Source organism: Coregonus clupeaformis, chromosome 8, assembly GCF_020615455.1.
Source record: "Coregonus clupeaformis isolate EN_2021a chromosome 8, ASM2061545v1, whole genome shotgun sequence".
Taxonomy (NCBI): Eukaryota; Metazoa; Chordata; class Actinopteri; order Salmoniformes; family Salmonidae; genus Coregonus; species Coregonus clupeaformis.
The window spans coordinates 5,970,001-5,986,094 of NC_059199.1; the positions used below are offsets into that span (position 1 = coordinate 5,970,001).

The 16,094-nt window shown below is 40.0% G+C and overlaps 1 protein-coding gene across 29 annotated transcripts in view; it reads left to right on the forward strand.

Moving 5' to 3' along the window:
* The window catches only part of LOC121572096 (receptor-type tyrosine-protein phosphatase delta-like), a 668,511-nt gene that overhangs the window by 326,825 nt on the left and 325,592 nt on the right, over positions 1-16,094 (forward strand). For all 29 annotated transcript variants that reach the window (XM_041884003.1, XM_045221719.1, XM_045221730.1 and 26 more), the window contains exon 8: positions 9,816-9,863. The gene's annotated coding sequence lies outside the window, so the exon portion shown is untranslated. The remainder of the gene's footprint in view (positions 1-9,815; positions 9,864-16,094) is intronic.

A 16,094-nucleotide genomic window follows, 5' to 3' on the forward strand; every position in this document is an offset into this window, starting at 1 on the left:
CTTCAGGTCATTGACCAGGTCCTGCCGTGTAGTTCTGGGCTGATCCCTCACCTTCCTCATGATCATTGATGCCCCACGAGGTGAGATCTTGCATGGAACCCCAGACCGAGGGTGATTGACCGTCATCTTGAACTTCTTCCATTTTCTAATAATTGCACCAGCAGTTGTTGCCTTCTCACCAAGCTGCTTGCCTGTTGTCCTGTAGCCCATCCCAGCCTTGTGCAGGTCTACAATTTTATCCCTGATGTCATTACACAGCTCTCTGGTCTTGGCCATTGTGGAGAGGTTGGAGTATGTTTGATTGAGTGTGTAGACAGGTGTCTTTTATACAGGTAACGAGTTCAAACAGGTGCAGTTAATAGAGGTAATGAGTGGAGAACAGGAGGGCTTCTTAAAGAAAAACAAACAGGTCTGTGAGAGCCAGAATTCTTACTGGTTGGTAGGTGATCAAATACTTATGTCATGCAGATTAATTACTTAAAAATCATACAATGTGATGTTCTGGATTTTTGTTTTAGATTCCGTCTTTCTAAAAATTACAGACCTCTACATGCTTTGTAAGTAGGAAAACCTGCAAAATCGGCAGTGTATCAAATACTTGTTCTCCCCACTATATATGTATTTATATATATATATATATATATATATATATATATATATATATATATATATATATATATATATATATATATATATATGCTATTTAAATATATCTATTCTAATATCTTGCATATCTTGATTTTCATCATTATCAATTAATATGCGTAATAATGTCGGTAGTTCATGCGTAGGATTGTTACCTATAACCTGGATTGCCATTGTATTACATTGCATTTTTGACAAGCAAATATTATTTAAGCAAACAATTATTGTGGTTCATCCTATATTATCCCTAACATCCTTACCCCCTTGCAACAGATGTGGGATTAACACACATGCACAAACTCTAACACACTCAACCCCTTTCCTCCACAATCAACCATAAGATCAGATGCTCAACGGTTGTTACAACCCATAGCCCAACTCAAGAAAGGACCTGATTTACGAATGCATATACAGTTACAGCTGTTTGAGAAAGCATGCAAGATTTATAACAATGTGAGATTTGATTAATCTATGTCAAGTCCTAGGTGATGAAGATCAGATCCACCCTCTTCCCCTGAGACACAAACACTCTGGTCCCCCGTTGTAACTATTTTTCCCACACATCTCCGTGCAGTCAGACCTTTGATTATTTTGTGCAACCAGGGCCACAATAATATGCCCCCTCTCTGATTGTCCGAGTGTGACCCCCTCCCCATGGGTTACTGCAGCCAGTGTTGCCAGCACTGCCACTACCTGGGTGGGGGTACCCCACCGGAATCCCCACCGGAATCCCCACCGGCTAGGTACAAGGTCGTCAAGGTTCTCATTAGCAGCTTTGAGAATTTCCTTGTATATTATGCTCTCCCATCAGGGGGCTCTGGCTTTGTAGGACCAACCCTGCCAGGCAGGCTCAGAATCTTGAGGGGGCGGTGCTGCTCAAGTAGGTCTCTGACCACATTTATTTTTCTGTTTTGGCTGCATATTGGCAACTCACAGTAGGCCCATAAAACAGATGGGGAGTTCTCTTTGGTGTTTGGGTCGCTGATGTGGGTGTCTAGGATATAGGGTTGGGGATCGTTCCATCATGATAGGACAATAAAAAAATAGATTAGATTATAGATAGATTATACTATATTTTAAAATATATATCCCTCATCTGCACAAACACACGTTGGTTCTGGGATATGCAACCATTTCCTTTCTCACTTAACGCCACACTTTTTCAAACACAAAAACACACACCACATCTTCCATCACAATACATCCACACATACCCACATACTGTGCCTTCTATGTCTTCTGTTTGCTATGTTTTTATCTCCACTATGTTGATTGAGTACTTGTGTTCTAATTAGTTGTATTTGAAGATTTATTATTTTGCTTCTTATCTTTTCTTGTAATACCGTTTATCCCTTTATAAAATACTATACATACTATAAATGTGCTTTATTATTACAATCCCTACCATGGCTAGTATTGGGTGTTCCATTATTCGACTCCTCTATTAGAACTTTCATAATAGCCATGGAGTAGTCTTTGTGTCGCGGAACATTTGGTTGTCAATATACAGTTTATCGACAACGAGAGCAACACGCTTCCCTTTTAATCTATTTTCCTTGAAGATTGGGTATTGATCAACCAACTTAATTATTAACCACCTAATTTAGCTTTTATATTACCTTGAGTATGACTTACTATGTCTAAACCACCTCAAAGCGTTTGGCAAGTAACCATACTTAACCCTAATTGCTCCAGGGTCGCCGTTGATAATGGCTGACCCTGGCCATGACCCCACTCTCCAAGGGTGTCTCAGAGGGAGTTGGGATATGCAAAAAACACATGTCCAATTCACACACACGCGTAAAGTAGGACAAATATAAGCACCCACCATATAATTCTTATTTTATTATTACATCAAACAATAGCTGCTCTACTTCAAAACCACCTGATTGGAGAACATGTTGACATCTAACTGCCTCAATTTCCTCATTGTCCAATGGACTCATTACGATGCATCGCAAAGTAACCCAGTGCTATACTGTGATAGAAAGGGTTCATCATGGTCTTTTTGAAAGTGCATATGCAGCATACGCAATAGGACTAACAAGCTGACCTCAGTAAAATATTACACAACACACTTGATCTCTTGAACGTCAGAACCTTTTGATATATATACACTGAATAAATCTAAATATCTGGCTGACATGCAGCATATCACCCTCCATAAAATACCTGCCTCTGATCAAGGTAGAAGGATCATGATTTTACCCAGAGTTGGCTTGGTAGCAAGGCCACTTCTGTGTGACAGACATTTCCAATTAAAATGGGTAAATAACTTTTGGATTCATCTATTCCACCTGGCCCAAGATTTATCAGTCCATCTTCCTTTAAATCTGCTCACCCCCAAAATGGTAATATCACAGATTTGGATTCCCCGGTAAAATGTATTCCGCGCTCCAATAACCTGCCTCCATTTTAATCTCTCCTTCTCCTCAGTGGTCTGACACAAGGCAACCCAACATGGATCCTAAAAACACTTCTATTACAAACAATACAATAAGACAGACAGCTAAAGCAGTGTCCCCAACATCTGTTTATGCCCCTTATATTTGTTTTTGTAAACTGGGGTTGGTTTTGCGAAATGTAACCTTTAATACTTTTATTTTATTGCTGTAGTAACCTTCCACGGCTCAGTCTGTGCAGAAACCAAGATTGAGAAGTGCTCAATATTATCATAAACATATTCTCATAAACCTAACACGAGCCACAAGCCTGTATGTCACTGTATCAACTCCCCAAGCATTAGTTGTTGTTAGGACAAATCGCTAGCTTCAGCCAACATTAGAGAAAGAAATTATGACAGCAGGGTGGAACTTCTGAACAAACTCCGTTTTTTGGGGGTAAGTCAATTAAGTGACTCATTAACGTGATGAATGGCCTCAAAATCCCCAGGTTCCCTGCGTCAAAGTACCCCACGGCATCCCTCTTGTGGGCCAATCCCGGGTGAAAGCAGAGCATTTAAAACGTGCTGCCCCTAAGTGCCGAGGCAAGCAGCTCCGCCTGCAAAATGTTCCCTTTTTTTCAACTCCCGAGGCTCCAAGGACCCATTCTACTGTTAACATCAAATCATTCAATTTAGCTGTAGATTCAGGCACTCTCTAAATGTGAGACGGTAAAAAGAGAGCGAGAGTGGAGAAGAGAGGGGGGGGGGTCTCCATTATTATTCAGTAGTGAGTAATTACACTCAAAGTTGACAACACTCTCAGGCTTCAAATCCATCTTGTTGACCGTGAAGGCAACTAATTAAGTGGAATTATAGTTTATAATGGTGGGGATCAATAGGAACGATTTGGACGATGCATCATTGTCAGGCTGGGACTCAACGAGATAAGTTTTGTTTTGCGTGTGAGTTAAAGAGGTCAGTAGTGACATTTTTTTTTTGCATTATGTGCCTTCCAAAACTGTACACATATACAGTAGTCTCAGATCTGCTGATGTAGAGCAGAAAACTTCACAGTGCACATATTTGTAGGCGTGTTTGATTGTGTGATTCCCGGTCTGTTGTAAACCCTATGGATGCAACCTATAATATTTGTTGTATTTTTTATTGCTGGACATAAGACTGTAAAAACACAAGGAAATCAGCTCCAAGTGATTTTAATTTAAGAAATCTGTTTCCAAGTATTCCCACGCATAATAGAGAGACACGTGGTCGTATACAAATATAAGCAAGGCTTGAAATGATTATGTTTTAGTCAAACATGATATCTGTTTGGACTTCTTGTGGTCAATTTGCAGTCTACGTAGCAGCCCCCAGACCATCCGCTCAAGGAAAAATCTAGTTGATGATCTCTGATGCAGTGAGGGAAAAAAGTATTTGATCCCCTGCTGATTTTGTACGTTTGCCCACTGACAAAGAAATTATCAATCTATAATTTTAATGGTAGGTTTATTTGAACAGTGAGAGACAAAAGAACAACAAAAAAATCCAGAAAAACAATTTTCAAAAATGTTATAAATTGATTTGCATTTTAATGAGGGAAATAAGTATTTGACCCCCTCTCAATCAGAAAGATTTCTGGCTCCCAGGTGTCTTTTATACAGGTAACGAGCTGAGATTAGGAGCACACTCTTAAAGGGAGTGCTCCTAATCTCAGCTTGTTACCTGTATAAAAGACACCTGTCCACAGAAGCAATCAATCAATCAGATTCCAAACTCTCCACCATGGCCAAGACCAAAGAGCTCTCCAAGGATGTCAGGGACAAGATTGTAGACCTACACAAGGCTGGAATGGGCTACAAGACCATCGCCAAGCAGCTTGGTGAGAAGGTGACACCAGTTGGTGCGATTATTCGCAAATGGAAGAAACACAAAATAACTGTCAATCTCCCTCGGCCTGGGGCTCCATGCAAGATCTCACCTCGTGGAGTTGCAATGATCATGAGAACGGTCAGCCCAGAACTACACGGGAGGATCTTGTCAATGATCTCAAGGCAGCTGGGACCATAGTCACCAACAAAACAATTGGTAACACATTACGCCGTGAAGGACTGAAATCCTGCAGCGCCCGCAAGGTCTCCCTGCTCAACAAAGCACATATACAGGAGAATTGGGTGAAAGTGTTGTGGTCAGATGAGACCAAAATCGAGCTCTTTGGCATCAACTGAACTCGCCGTGTTTGGAGGAGGAGGAATGCTGCCTATGACCCCAAGAACACCATCCCCACCGTCGAACATGGAGGTGGAAACATTACGCTTTGGGGGTGTTTTTCTGCTAAGGGGACAGGACAACTTCACCGCATCAAAGGGATGATGGACGGGGCCATGTACCGTCAAATCTTGGGTGAGAACCTCCTTCCCTCAGCCAGGGCATTAAAATGGGTTGTGGGTGGATATTCCAGCATGACAATGACCCAAAACACATGGCCAAGGCAACAAAGGAGTGGCTCAAGAAGAAGCACATTATGGTCCTGGAGTGGCCTAGCCAGTCTCCAGACCTTAATCCCATAGAAAATCTGTGGAGGGAGCTGAAGGTTTGAGTTGCCAAACGTCAGCCTCGAAACCTTAATGACTTGGAGAAGATCTGCAAAGAGGAGTGGAACAAAATCCCTCCTGAGATGTGTGCAAACCTGGTGGCCAACTACAAGAAATGTATGACCTCTGTGATTGCCAACAAGGGTTTTGCCACCAAGTACTAAGTCATGTTTTGCAGAGGGGTCAAATACTTATTTCCCTCATTAAAATGCAAATCAATTTATAACATTTTTGAAATGCGTTTTTCTGGATTTTTGTTGTTGTTATTCTGTCTCTCACTGTTCAAATAAACCTACCATTAAAATTATAGACTGATCATGTCTTTGTCAGTGGGCAAACGTACAAAATCAGCAGGGGATCAAATACTTTTTTCCCCTCACTGTATAGTGTAATTTTAAGGACCAATCAAGCATAATGATCATCATCATCATTCATGATCATCAACATCACTATTGTCATCATTCCAAAAGAGACAAATAATGTTTACACTGTAAAATATTGTAGGTTAATTTTCAAAGCTTACTTAAAGGTGCACTCCATGGCCAAACTGAGGCCCTATACTAAGATTTCTGTTTGTAAACCAAGTATTGGCATTGACATTTGCCAGGGGCCACCCAGCTGTTTACAAACCGGGGGGCGGAAACAGAGATTTAAGGAATGCACCTTTCGGAGACATTGTTATCTATTGACTACTAGATCACACCACAAAAGAAACATGTGCGTGTGAAATTTGTCAAACATTTCTCAAAGATGAGCAAACAAGCAAACTACCAGATGGTGAATTCAGTAGACTGATTGTACAACAATGGCTCTGGCTTACAACAAAAGAGTGATGGCTGAGTTACAGTGTAAAGGGTAAAACATCCGAGACTCCCTTTGCAACCTGAAGCAATTATCACATTCAGCTGTTGCTTACACTAGATTGACTTATTTCTTGTTTCAAGATAACTCCTGCATCTGAGGCACAACCCCTCGGGTTGTAAAAATGCTAACTGGCCTAAAAAGCTGCTTTAAAAATCTGTATCTGTAATCTGTATGTGTGTGTGTGTGCATTGTGATTTGGCTGATGGAGAAATCTTCCTGATTATATGCGCTGTCACACACACACACTCCAAATAAGCAGACATTTAACAGGCTTCTTCATGTTTACATGAGCTGGAGCTGCGGTCAAATACATACCTTCACCTCTGCAATGTGTAGGTCTGCCAAGCTGTTTGAAGGGTGCTGACAATTTAGTGCCTTGAGCCCAGGCAACCTTTCCCAGCAGATTAAGATTATACAGAGAGGTGTCAGAAAAGACTGGCTGCTAGGATTTACTATTTTTTCCAGTATAAAAGGATCAGGTTTTGGGGTTATATCAAATATACAATTTCCATTACACTACCAGAAGGCAATCAATGTTGTTGCACTACTACCAATGCAATCAATGATGTTTTCCCTGTATAACACAGATTCATTAATCGGCATATAAATGATTTTTTTTTTGTCACATACCGATACCAGTATCCTTTTCACATGTTTGGACTGAATTAGGCCCTTCGTATGGCAACACATTTCACATGAGTTTACTAAAGCTTAAGTGTGAAGTTTCATTTCATTTACCTCTTAATTTCTACTTCAGATAAAGAGGCATGATGAAATAAGTTCTATCTGAAAGGCTAAACAATTCTATTTGAACCTGACACGTCTGACAGTATGTCTCTTAAGATACAACAATAGGTCAGCATGCCTGTTATCTAGTCTATATGAAGTTCAACTTGAAGTACAAGAAGTTCATTTTAACTTTCGAAACTCTAGCCACAGGTTTACATCAGCGTATCATTGTCCTGACCTTCTGCAAAAGTACCTCAGTAGTTATCAAATTAACTGTAATTATGCTAGGCTTAGTCCATTCTCAGAATGTATTTAAATGATACCACTTTGAGAACACTTATCAGACAAAAGTCCTTCCCTCCCTGCCACTGTGGCTTGAATGGACTTGATGGGACAGTTTCTATGGAGACCAACAACTGAATAAGGAGAATTAGGTGAGGTTAGGGTTAGTGGCGAGGCGCTATTGAGGTAAGGTTAAAAGTCCTTGGTACAGTACAGTATGATGAGAGTGGAAGACTGAAAAATAATTTCAGGTGTAGAGGCTAAAGAATGACATCAAAAGGATAGAGAGGATTCCCATCGATCAAAGACATCGTTTTTTCCCACACTTTCCAAACTAGCATACCACTTACAATGCTGCCCAATACATTAGTTCACTCGCTGCCCAATACATTGGTTCACTCTATGTAGTATGCTAGTGTGGACACAGGAATAGAACCCATATGTAAATAAATAACACAAATAGTACCGATAATGGAGTAAAGCTAACAGAGACATCACTGTGTACTTCCCCACCGGGTGTTTGATTCTCCCACTTCCATTACCTTAAGCCCCCTAATCTTGATGTTTTGACAGGGAGGGAGATTGCACTGGAGGGCATTACGTTTGAACAGGGCAACTTAGTCTGCTACTGTATAGTACGTGCAGCACACACCAGCACTGTGCTTTTCCAGAAATGGAAGTTATAGGATTCTGTACCTGTCAAAAGAGAGGAGTTGATGGAGTAAACGCTTTATATGAGTAATTATTTTCTATTGAATGGAGGGTAGCAGTTCAGTTAATGTCTGCCAGTGAAAGGATGTTTGAGATTATTCAAAACTGCATTAGATGAGCGCACAAGTAAAAAGGTCTTACAAATGTGACCTCGTTGGACAACACTGCTGTAAAACTAAGCAAGTTGATTCGTATGATGAATTATGTTCACATTTACAGTATTTGCATTATAATCAGTACATGTACAGTATAAAACAGTATACATTTGAGGTAGAAGTAATCAGTCAAGAATCCAGAGTTTACACTTCATATTAATCACTGTAATTGCTTACCATTCCAAACTGACATAACCCTTTGGAAGCTCATTACTTCCCACACTCAAACTATTTGATTTCTCCAAAATGTCTTCAAGTGAAATAGCATCTCCACTTGAGTTTGTGGCCCAGGAAGTGAGTGCCAACAACAGTGTCCATATAGCTACATATTGACTGCACCACCCAATTCCAAGGCTTCATTCGGCAGTCTACACCGTCTCTCGCTCTGTGAAACATCAAATAAATGATCCCAGATCTCAAATAGGTTTTTCCCTCCTTCGTCTTCTCCCAGGATGACTGATGGTCGTTTGTTTTATTCAGTTTAGTTTTTTCTGAGCTCCGGTCAGATGCATTCCCTTCAAGGGCCTGTCTGTTTTTGGCAACGGCCTCACTCAACCCCTTATACTTGATGGGAATAGAACCAAAATAAAATTTGTACCTCCCTATGGTTAGTCAGAGCGCGTCACACTCAAGGTTTTTGAGTGTATTACGGGGCTGAATCGATGACTGAATTTTAACACATCGGTGGCATCTGATGCGTCCGCCTCCAGGGTCTAAATTCTCTCTCTCTAATGCTTAACAATGAGGTAGATAACAAAGTTGTACTTGACAGTCAAACTGATTCGGTTATGTTTGAGTGGCCCTTGGGTTCAGACGGTCTTTTAACACAAATAAAACAGACTCACACAAACTCGATCAATTCTTACTATCTTTGTCCATCTTCAAAGCTACCTGCTAGTGTTGGCCTGGGCACACCGATAACATGAATAGGTTGTTGTCGCTATTTGGAATGGAATATAATTATTGTCCTCTGCCCTTCAGACACAGCCCTTCAGACAGAACATTAAGGGTGTACTTTCCCTGAACTCTGTTTCGTCTATTCAGTGTTTTACCATGACTATGACCATGCTTTGTTCAGATTTGGACTTCATATTGTGTTCCCTCTTTCTGGGTTGATACATTTATCAGAGTTTGTTGATTGAATATCTCTTGAGAACTGGCTTTAGTAACTGCAATTAATTAAGCGCATTTCATATTTAGCGTCACAGGTGCTACCAACGTACACAATTGTCTAACATCTAACAAACTATCAAGCTATCACAAGCTGAGTGAAGTATCTGGCACTGTGTACTGTAGTTCTAGTTACATTTTCCGATTTGGTCTGTGGAGCTCTCGGGTGCTTTAGTCTTCATTAAGGGGAGTTCCTCATTGATCAATCACTGTCACTTGGGCTTCTCTGTAATTGCGGGCTTCCTTAATCATGACTGACGTCTCATCCTCTTCATTGTCACACAGGTCTCAGGAGAGAGAATGTTCCATGACTTTCACACCTTCAACCTCAAGGTAGGCCTCCATGCTTTATAACTCTAGATTGGTTTTGGGATGTTGCTCTATCAGTCTACGGTTCATATAAAGGAATGTGGGTTTGATTCTGTTATAGCTGCCTGTCTATCTAATGTACACAAGGAGGACAGACATTGTGTGTAGACATTGACACATCTACGCTGTATCAGTGCAACTCGCTATATTTACTGGGATGTGACAACTCATTCTGACAACACAAAAGTGACATGCATGTAAAACAGCACACTGTCACGATACCAAGATAGCTACAATACAGTACTGACATACACAACAGACTACATTTAACACATAAATGCAATGTCTTATTTGTCCACCTGTGCTCACACCTTTTTGATTGTGAAAACCTGAAGTTTCTTCCTGTGAGGGTCGTGGTTACGTGGTTGTATGTTGTTACAGTCATGAAAAACATTCTAAGGAAAATGAGCTACTGTGTAAATACTGCAATGCAGTTTTGATTGAGTTGATCATGCTAACATAGTTTGGTAGATGAAAACAGACATGAAGAAGACAGCGGTATTGTGGGTAAATTGTAAATAATATAAGACTTCTTATTGTATGGACTTGTCTTTTCCAAAAGTCTAATATTACACTAAAACACTGAACCGTATTCAAATGAGAATGTTAACTGGCTGACGGATAATATCATAGGTTACTATTTATACTGCAAAGTGAGCAAGAAGGCAAATGCTAATTTCTATGAAGAAAAATCCCATTGTATTGAAACTGCCATTCCATTTTCAAACTATGATAAAGTAACACTCATTTGATATGGTTGCCTGCCAACCAAATTCATTATTTCTGTTGCGGAGTTCGACACACATTTGATTTCCTTAGACTTTAAATTGACAATTATATGCGAAGCCTTACTCTTGAGAAATCCAGAATGTCTCATTTTAATCACTGGCTTATGAGTTAACATTGAGACTCATCCTATTCATTTTGACTACATATTGACAGACATGTCAATGACCTACAGGTACATTCTATGACACAGACAATAAGTAACCGAATACATCTGCAATATGAACTAAACAATGAAGCTGTCTGTGTCAAAAGTACAGTCTGTTAGTGCTTTACATGAACTCCTGATGAACCTTCAACAATGACCAAAGGGTAGTGAGCACAAATAACAAGGTGATGTGTGATATTTCCCTAGGTTTTTATCTGACAGCAGACCTGTATGCCGTATAATATTAACTATCGCATGTTTGAATGAGACAGTCCTCAAGTGTGGATGGATTAACTTGGAAAATGTTAAATGCTCACTAACAGGGATGTAAACACATTTGTGCACAAAAGTTGAGAGAAATAAGCTTTTTGTGCATATGGAACATTTCAGCTCATGAAACATGGGACCAACACTTTACATGTTGTGTTTATATTTTTGTTCAGTGTATATACTGAGTATACAAAACATTAAGAACCATGACAGACTGACCTGGTGAATCCAGGTCAGGTGGTTTGGAGATGACATAGCCTAATACAGACAGAAGCATGCCTGTTCTACGAAATATATTCCCAAGTAAATGTATTCTCAAATATTAAATTTTCTCTGTTATGCTGTGTACACTGAACTGACATGCATGATTGTTCATGACACTCCGAGGTTCAGATGAAGGGAATGAAATAGCAGTGGTGTAAAGTCCTTGAGTAAAAACACTTGTACTTTACTATTTATATTTTTGACAATGTTTACTTTTACTTCACTACATTCCTAAAGAAAATAATGTACTTTTTACTCCATACATTTTCCATGACACCCAAAAGTACTCGTTACATTTTGAATGCTTAACAGGACAGGAAAATGGTCCAATTCAAGTACTTCTCAAGATAACAACCCTGGTCATCCCTACTGCTTCTGATGTGGCAGACTCACTAAACATAAATGCTTTGTTTGTAAATGATGTCTGAGTTTTGGAGTGTGCCCCATACTATCTTTAAAGAAAAAAATAATAAGAAGAAAATTGTGCATTCTGGTTTGCCTAACATAAGGAATGTGAAATGATTTATGCTTTTACTTTGACTTTTGATACTTACAGTTGAAGTCGGAAGTTTACATTCACCTTAGCCAAATACATTTAAACTCAGTTTTTCACAATTCCTGACATTTAATCCTAGTAAAAATTCCCTGTCTTAGGTCAGTTAGGGTCACCACTTTATATTAAGAATGTGAAATGTCAGAATAATAGTAGAGAGTGATTTATTTCAGCTTTTATTTCTTTCATCACATTCCCAGTGGGTAAGAAGTTTACATACACTCAATTAGTATTTGGTAGCATTGCCTTTAAATTGTTAAATTTGGGTCAAACGTTTCAGGTAGCCTTCCACAAGCTTCCCACAATAAGTTGGGTGAATTTTGGCCCATTCCTCCTGACAGAGCTGATGTAACTGAGTCAGGTTTGAGGGCCTCCTTGCTCGCACACACTTTTTCAGTTTTGCCCACAAATTTTCTATAGGATTGAGGTCAGGGCTTTGTGATGGCCACTCCAATACCTTGACTTTGTTGTCCTTAAGCCATTTTGCCACAACTTTGGAAGTATGCTTGTTCATTTGGAAGACCCATTTGCGACCAAGCTTTAACTTCCTGACTGATGTCTTGAGATGTTGCTTCAATATATCCACATAATTTTCCTGCCTCATGATGCCATCAATTTTGTCAAGTGCACCAGTCCCTCCTGCAGCAAAGCACCTCCACAGCATGATGCTGTCACCCCCGTGCTTCACGGTTGGGATGGTGTTCTTCGTCTTGCAAGCTATCCCCTTTTTCCTCCAAACATAACGATGGTCATTATGGCCAAACAGTTCTATTTTTGTTTCACGAGACCAGAGCACATTTCTCCAAAAAGTACGATCTTTGTCCCCATGTGCAGTTGCAAACCGTAGTCTGGCTTTTTTATAGCGGTTTTGGAGCAGTGGCTTCTTCCTTGCTGAGCGGCCTTTCAGGTTATGTCGATATAGGACTCGTTTTACTGTGGATATAGATATTTTTGTACCTGTTTCCTCCAGCATCTTCACAAGGTCCTTTGCTGTTGTTCTGGGATTGATTTGCACTTTCCGCACCAAAGTATGTTAATCTCTAGGAGACAGAACACGTCTCCTTCCTGAGCTGTATGACGGATGCATGGTCCCATGGTGTTTATACTTGCGTACTATTGTTTGTACAGATGAACGTGGTACCTTAAGGCATTTGGCATATCCCAAGGATAAACCAGACTTGTGGAGGTCTACAAATGTTTTTCTGAGGTGTTGGCTGATTTATTTTGATTTTCCCATGATGTCAAGCAAAGAGACACTAATTTGAAGGTAGGCCTTGAAATACATCCACAGGTACACCCCCAATTGACTCAAATGATGTCAATTAGCCTATCAGAAGCTTCTAAAGCCATGACATCATTTTCTGGAATTTTCCAAGCTGTTTAAAGGCACAGTCAACTTAGTGTATGTAAACTTCTGAACCCACTGGAATTGTGATACAGTGAATTATAAGTGAAATAATCTGTCTGTAAACAATTGTTGGAAAAATTATTTGTGTCATGCACAAAGTAGATGTCCTAACCAACTTGCCAAAACTATAGTTTGTTAACAAGACATTTGTGGAGTGGTTGAAAAGCGAGTTTTAATGATTCCAACCTAAGTGTATGTAAACTTCCGACTTCAATTGTAAGTATATTTTAGCAATTCCATTTACTTTTGATACTTAAGTATATTTAAAACCAAATACTTTTAGACTTTTACTCAAGTAGTATTTTACTGGGTGATTTTCACTTTTATTTGAGTCATTTTCTATTAAGGTATCTTTACTTTTACTAAATTTTTTCCAACACCGTTAAATAGACCATAATGTGGACCACAGCAGTGCTCAACTCAGAAAGTGATGTGTAGCCTACTCCAGCTGCTGGCAAAGCCTAAACTTTATCACTCAGTAAATAGTGATACTATTTTTGACAGTTACTGTTGTTATTAAAACAAAATTAGACAACCCCATAGTAGAATAGTTTACCTATTTACCTAGTCGGCCTGTGTGTTCTATGCGAGATAACTATTATTCTCGAGGCGCATTCAAGTTGCGAGAGCCATAGGAGGGAAACGTATTCAACGCACAGCTATTCTTAATGCAATCGCGGGAAAACACTTTTGAAATCAGTTTTGGCTTATGTTAAAAAAGAGGTGGATCCCAGTTTTACATTACTACCACATTTATTTCCCTACTACTTCAGTTTACAACTGGAGATCCAAGCATGGTTATGGCACAGCTGCGCAACAGAGCTCTTAAAGTGGCAGTATCGAAGCCAGTGGCCATCGAAGGTGAACATTTGTCCACTGAAGTCGGTAACGACGCCAAACTGCAGTCAGGTCAAGACCCTGGTGAGGACGATGAGCACGCAGATGAGCTTCCCTGAGATGGTTTCTGACAGTTTGTGCATTAATTATTCGGTTGTGTAAACCCACAGTTTCATCAGCTGTTCGGGTGGCTGGTCTCAGACGATCCCGCCGGCGTGGCTATGCGTGGTCTGCGGTTGTGAGGCCAGTTGGACGTACTGCCAAATTCTCTAAAATTACGTTGGAGGCTGCTTATGGTAGAGAAATTAACATTACATTCTCTGGCAGCAGCTCTGGTGGACATTCCTGCAGTCAGCATACCAATTGCACGCTCTCTCAAAACTTGAGACATCTGTGGCATTGTGTTGTGTGACTAAACTGCACATTTTAGAGTGGCTTTTTATTTTCCCCAGTACAAGGTGCACCTGTGTATTTATCATGCTGTTTAATCAGCTTCTTGATATGCCTCAACTGTCATGTGGATGGATTATCTTGGCAAAGGAGAAACGCTCACTAACAGGGATGTACACAAATTTGTGCACAACATTTGAGAGAAATAAGCTTTGTGTGCTTCTGGAACATTTCTGTGACCTTTTATTTCAGCTCATGAAACATGGGACCAACACTTTACATGTTCTGTTTATATTTTTGTTTGGTATATATTTGAACAATATATCAGACGATTTCCTGTGGTTTTCCATATATTTTCCTCTGTTATCTGTATGACTATATAATCTAATGTAAGTCTTTCTGTTCCATCTCATTTCATAACACCACAGTCCAGTGCTCTCATAATGGTCCCCTCGCCAGATGCCGCAATTGTCCCCTACACTATTTATGCAGCGTGACAGGCAAAGCACAACATAATCATCCTCTGAATTTGTATTTCATGATAGGGCATAATGATTTGGATGCTTATTTATTCATTCAACCCCCTCCCCACACATGCACACGCCCCAATCCCATAGTCTCGTTTTGATCAATTTTGCTCCCTCAAATCTGTCTGCATCTAAATGTTAGCCGACCACGCTTGCTCCCAACAATCCGCCTCTGACTAATGACCCCTCCGCAGCCAATCCTTTCACTACGCTCACACACTGTTGTTGACACATTGTAGCAAATAGGCTTATTTAGACTTCATATCAAAGGAACATTATGATGAAATATGTGCATTTTCTCTTTTTATATATATTTATTTCAGTGCCCCTCCTCCTTTCTCTACCCCCTGAAAGGTCGTTAGCAACGACACTATGACGGAATTACAATTTTGCATGCGTTGGACCAAACTGCCTCCTGTGAAAATTCAATGTGAAATTGGAGCCTGAGACTAACGTTGGCACCAAACAGTGTCAGATTCTAATGTGTATGGCTATTGAGTCCATGGTCATTTGTATGGATTAGGTAATGAGCTTTTAAAAGGGAGGCCTATTTGAAAGATGGTGCATGACACATGACACATGCAACAATCACTGGTGTCTTGATTTTGTGGCCACTCTGATAACAAAGCGGAATAGTTAATAAACCGAATGACGATGGCTTAGAAGGATAAGGTGTATATAACAATTTACAAATAAACAATGATAGCATTTAATCATGAAGCAATTGATAGCGTTGACTTAATCATGAAGCAATTTTATGATAAATGACTTTCTCATTGCTCTCAGCATATGTTATTGCTACAGTTGTGAGTGATGATGAACCAAATCACCATTGTGTCGCTTTCAAGGAAGATGCAGAATGTGATACGTCTGGGAGATGGAAAGAGAGGGGGCCCGTTTCAAGGAGCGCAACAGCTATATGTCCTTCCCCCTCTCTGCTTTGAAAACTCTTTCCTTTTCTCACTGGGAGAGGACAAGCATCTGAGGGCTGTGAGCTACTGCTTCCGTCAAC